Here is a 6,120-nt window from a genome sequence, read left to right on the forward strand (position 1 = left end):
TGTTTATTTTTGGCTGCGTGTGTCTTCATTTCTGCATGTGGGCTTTCTCTAGTTGCAGCGACCAGGGTTTACTCTTTGTTGTGGTGCACAGGCTTCTCACTGGGGTGGCTTCTCTTGTTGTGGAACACAAGCTCTAGTCACGTGGGCTTCAGTAGTTGTGGCATATGGGCTCAGTAGTTGTGGCTTGTGGGCTCTAGAGCACAGGCTGATTAGTTGTGGTGCACAGGTTTAGTTGCTTTGTGGCATGTGGGATATTCCCAAACGAGGGATCGAACCTGTGCTCCCTGCATTGGCAGGTGGATTCTTAACCATTGTGTCACCAGGAAGTCTCTATCAAATACTTTAAAATGATTTACACTATTTGTTTCCCAAAAAAATCTTAGCCTAGACCAAGCTCACAAAGATATTCTCCTATATTTTCCACTAGAAATTTAATAAGTATAGATTTTACTTTTAAACTTATTATTGTTTTGAGTTAATTTTTTAATACATTGCAAGAAATGAGTGGAGATTTTATTTTTTTTTAATTTTTGGTTGAATTGTTTCAGCACCATTTGGTAAGAAGCCCATCATTTTCCCATTGAATTGGCACTTGTGAATGGTCTTATACATGGGTCTATTTCTAGGGTTCCATTGATCTATGTAACTTTCCTTTTGCCCATATCATACAGTTGAATTATGTTTACAGCAGCTATTGAAATCCAGTAATGTTATCCTGCCAGGTTTTGTTTGTAATTTTGATTTTTCTCTGGCTATTCTATGAACTTGTCAATTAAATGGCTTCACTCTGATATGTCTTGGTAGTGTACAACTGCAATAAAAAATAATGTTAACTAATAAAAGGTTCTTTGAGAATCTATCTAATCTCCTAGTTTTTTTGCAAAACCTTTCATTGACACTTTCTAGAAAACAATAAAAACTGAAAGAATGAGTGTCAATGACTTGTTAAAAATATTCAGAATCAACAGTGAATCACTTTTAAACCATGCATAATAAGTCACAATTTATGCCCCAGTTGAGAACTAATCTCCTTTTCTTCCATTAACAATATATACTTATATAGCACATATTAAATGTCTTCCTTATTTTCAAGCTTGATTAACTTGATTGGCTGTGAAGGTAAGGTAATGATTATATTTTACCTTGTCACTTCCTAGCAGAGTTTTTGCGTATATTTGTCCTTAAATTTTAACTAATGTGAATTAAAAGGAAAATGTTTTCTCTTCTTTTAAAGATGTTCACAAAACTGTAAAATAATTTGCTATGATTTTTCTTTGAGTGTGTTTAAAATAGAGTTTAACTAAAAATTGGAAGTAATCTTAAGAACTACAGTAGATTATAAATTTACACTATATGCTTATGCTTCTAAGAGTGTAAAATCTGATTTCAAGAATTAAAGAAGTACATTGTCTAAGGCTAAAGATTTAGTTCATGGATTTGTTTTAGTGAAGTACATAGTATAGTAACAATATGTGTCTAATGTCATCAAGAAGAGATTTGAAAATTAGGAAAATACTTTCATATAAATATAGACATTGTCTTTCAATCTTGTTTTAATCCTCTCTGAGGGCCAGATAAGATATAAATTTTAAAAAATAAAAGTGAAACAGATTTTTTAAAGTCGTTAAATAAAAGCATAAAGATAAAGTGTTGAAATGGGAGGGTAGGACCTCCTGGGATCTCATTATCAAATTAATTCAGACACATTCAAGTACATTCTACTATAATCTTTTCTCAGTCTCCAGCCATAAGAAGCCCATGCTATTTGTTTTCTCTGCTTCCCACTATAGAGATAAGCAGTGTATTGAGATGGAAAGAAAAGGTATTTAATACTAATTTTCGTATTAAGACACTAGGGTTCATAATGGATCATTGGTTTTCTTTCAATTATATGTCAGCATTAATTTTTTCTTACAAGAATGAACCCAGGTAGAATTCTTAGAATAGGTTGTAATATATTTTTCTAATCATAATTTATAGAATTACTGTTGCTTTTTTCTGTAGTTGATTAGACAATATATGGATATCATCCATTCCTTTTAGGAATATTGAGATTTAGCATGTCCTGTTTGATAAATTTTTATTCAACTTGTGTTAACAAAGAGACATCAATCAAAAGTACCACTCAAATATACGGTTCTATTTGTTTTATTGTGGAGATTTTAAGAACATTTATTGATGTCATACTTCAGTAAGATTTGCTAAGATTAAAGATACAGATATATGAAGATGGGAGGATGACAGAGAAGTTGGATTAAATTATAACAGGCTTACAAACGCTATGTTGTTTAAGGGTATACAGTTGGAACTAATAGACAAATAAGCCCTGGAGAGATAATGCACTGCTTAGTGGTTGTAGTCAATAATAGTCTATTATAAACTTCAAAGTTGCTAAGAGACCAAATGTTAACTGGTCACACACAAAAAAGAAATGGTAATTATGTGGTGTGATAGAGGTGTTAGCTAACACAAAGGTGATAATCATATTGCAATATATAAATGTATCAAATCAACACCCATTGTAGACCTTAAAGTTACATAATGTTATACGTCAATTATATTTCAATTTAAAAGAAAGCTGTTGCAGGAACAGAGGATACAACCAATCATTATAGGATGGCACCCAATTCAGTGTAGAGGGGAGAAGACTTTGCAAAGTGTCCCTCTTTCTGTCTGGCAAACCTATATAATTAGAAACAATTACGAAGTTATAGAAAGGCAGAGATATTACCCTAGTTGAGACCAAAGACAAGGGAAAAGAGTTTAGAAGCTCAACTCAGAGCAACATCTTGTGTTTGTGAACAATCAAATTTTTCCCTGAATCCTTTGAATGCTCCAAAGATTGTAGTTTCAAACAACAAAAATAGATCTTCTCCTTTGGTGCTGAAAGAAATAGAGGACATTAAAGCCAGCCTGACTTTAAGATCATAAGAGTATTTCTTTGTAGATTATCTATTTTAAATATAATAGTGTGTATAATCAATCCCAAACTCCCAATTTAACCCTTCCCTCCCCCACCTTTCCCCTTAGGTAAACTTAATTTTCTTTTCTTTGTGTGTGAGTCTGTTTCTATTTGTAAATAAGTTCATTTGTATCATTTGTTTTTAGATTTCACATATAAGTGTTATCATATGATATTTGTCTTTCCCTGCCTGACTTACTTTACTTAGTATGATGATCTCCAGGTCTATCTATGTTGCTGCAAATGCCATTATTTCATTCTTTTTTATGGCTGAGTAATATTCTCTTGTATATATATGTACCACATCTTCTTTATCCATTCATCTTTCAACGAATATTTAGGTTGCTTCCATGTCTTGGCTATTGTAAACAACATTGCAGTGAATTTTGGGGTGCCTGTATCCTTTTGAATCATGCTTTTCTCCAGATATATGCTCTGGAGTGGTATTGCTGGATTATATGGTAACTCTATTTTTAGATTTTTAAGGAACCTCTATACTGTTACCCACCTGGCTGTACCAATTTAAATTCCTACCAACAGTGTAGGAGGGTTCCCTTGTCTCCACACCCTCTCCAGGATTTATTGTTTGTAGACTTTTTGATCATGGCCATTCTGACTGGTGTAAGGGGATATCTCATTGTGGTTTTGATTTTCATTTCTTTAATAATTAGTGATGTTGAGCATCTTTTCATGTGCCTCTGGGCCATCCATATGTCTTCTTTGGATAAATATCTATTTAGATTTTCTGCTCACTTTTATATTGGTTGTTAGCTTTTTTAATATTGAGCTGAATGAACTATTTGTAAATTTTGGAGATTAATGCCTTGTCAGTAGCATAATTTGAAAATATTTTCTCCCATTCTGTGGGTTGTGTTTCTGTTTTGTTTACAGTTTCCTTTGCTGTGCAAAAGATTTTAGTTTAATTAGGTCCCAGTTGTTTATTTTCACTTTTATTTCCATTATGCTATAAGGTGAATCAAAAAAGACATTGCTGTGATTTATGTCAGAGAGTGATTTGCCTATGTTTTCCTCTAAGAGTTTTATAGTATTCGGTCTTACATTTAGGTCTTTAACCATTTTTTAGTTTATTTTTATATATGGTGTTAGAGAAAGTTATAATTTCATTCTTTTACATGTAGCTAGTCAGTTTTCCCAGCACCATTTATTGAGGAGACAGTCTTTTCTCCATTGTATAACCTTGCCTCATTTGTCATAGATTAATTGACCATAGGTGTATGGGTTTATTTCTGGACTTTATATCCTGTTCCATTGATCTATATTTCTGTTTTTGTGCCAGTACCATACTGCTTTTGTGACTGTAGCTTTGTAGTATAGTCTGAAGTCAAGGATCCTGATTCCTCCAGCTCTGTTACATAGAAGCACCTCAATATACAATATACAGGACAAATACTAACAGCCATAAAAGGAGAAACTGACAATAGCACAGTAATAGTGGGGAACTTTAACACCCCAATTTCATCAATAGACAGATCATCCAGACAGAAAATCAATAAGGAAACTCAGTCCTTAAATGACACATTAGACCAGATGGACTTAATTTATATTCATAGAGCATTCCATCCAAAACTAGCAGAATACATATTCTTCTCAAGTGCACATGGAACGTTCTCCAGGATTGATTGCATGCTGGACAACAAAGCTAGCCTTGTTAAATTAAAAAAATTGAAATCATGTCAAGCATCTTTTCTGATCACAATGCTATGTGATTAGAAATCAACTACAAGAAAAAAAAATGTAAAAAACACAAACACGTGGAGCCTAAACAATATGATACTAAACAAACAATGGATCACTGAAGAAATCAAAGAGCAAATTTAAAAATGCCTAGAGACAAATGAAGATGAAAGCACAGTGATCCAAAACCTATGGGATGAAGCAAAAGCAGTTCTAAGGAGGAAGTTTATAGCAATAAAATCTTACCTCAGGTAACCAGAAAAATCCTTAATAAACAACCTAGTCTTATACCTAAAGCAACTGGAGAAAGAAGAACAAACAAAACCCAAAGTTAGTAGAAAGAAAGAAATCATAAAAAATTGAGCAGAAATAAATGAAATTGAGATGAAGAAAACAGAGAAAAGATCAATGAATCTAAAAGCTGGTTCTTTGAAAAGATAACAAAATGGATAAATCTTTAGCCAGACTCATCAAGAAAAAACAGGGAGAGGACCCAAATCAACAAAATCAGAAATGAAAAAGGAGAAGTTAAAACTGACAGAACTGACATACAAAGGATTATAAGAGACTACTACAAGCAACTATTTGCCAATAAATTGGACAACCTAAATGTACAATTTCTTAGAAAAATACACTGTCTTAAGACTGAACCAGGAAGAAATAGAAAATATGAACAGACCAATTACAAGTATTGAAAATGAAACTGTGATTTTAAAAAAATCCCATAAAACAGAAGTTCAGGACCAGATGGCTTCACAGGCAAATTCTATCAAACATTTAGAAAAACATTAACACCAGTCCTTCTGAAACTCTTCCCAAAAAATTTCAGAGAAAGGAATACTCATTCTATGAGGCCACCATAACCTGATACCAAAACCAGACAAAGATACCGCAAAAAAGAAAATTAGAGGCCATTATCAGTGGTGAGCATAGATGCAAAATCCTCAACACAGTGCTAGCAAACTGAATCCAACAATACATTAAAAGGATCATACATCATAATCAAGTGGGATTTATCCCAGGGATGCAAGGATTTTTCAATATCCACAAATCAACCAGTGTGATACACTGTATTAACAAATTGAAGAATAAAAACCATATGATCATCTCAATAGATGCAGAAAAAACTTTTAACAAAAACCAAACACCCATTTATGATGAAAACTCTCCAGAAAGTGGGTATAGAGGGAACATACCTCAACATAATAAAGACCACGTATGACAAATCTTCAGCCAATATAATACTCAATGGTGAAAATTTGAAAACATTTCCCTGAAGACCAGGAACAAGACAAGGATTTCTACTCTCACTACATTTATTCAACATAGTTTTGGAAGTCCATGCCATGGCAATTAGAGAAGAAAAAGAAATAAAAGGAATCCAGATTGGAAAAGAAGTAAAACTGTCACTGTTTGCAGATGACATGATACTATACATAGAAAATCCTAAAGATGCTACCAGA

This window comes from Monodon monoceros, unplaced genomic scaffold (genome assembly GCF_005190385.1).
Source record: "Monodon monoceros isolate NGI ecotype Baffin Bay Population unplaced genomic scaffold, NGI_Narwhal_1 Contig534_ctg1, whole genome shotgun sequence".
NCBI lineage: Eukaryota > Metazoa > Chordata > Mammalia > Artiodactyla > Monodontidae > Monodon > Monodon monoceros.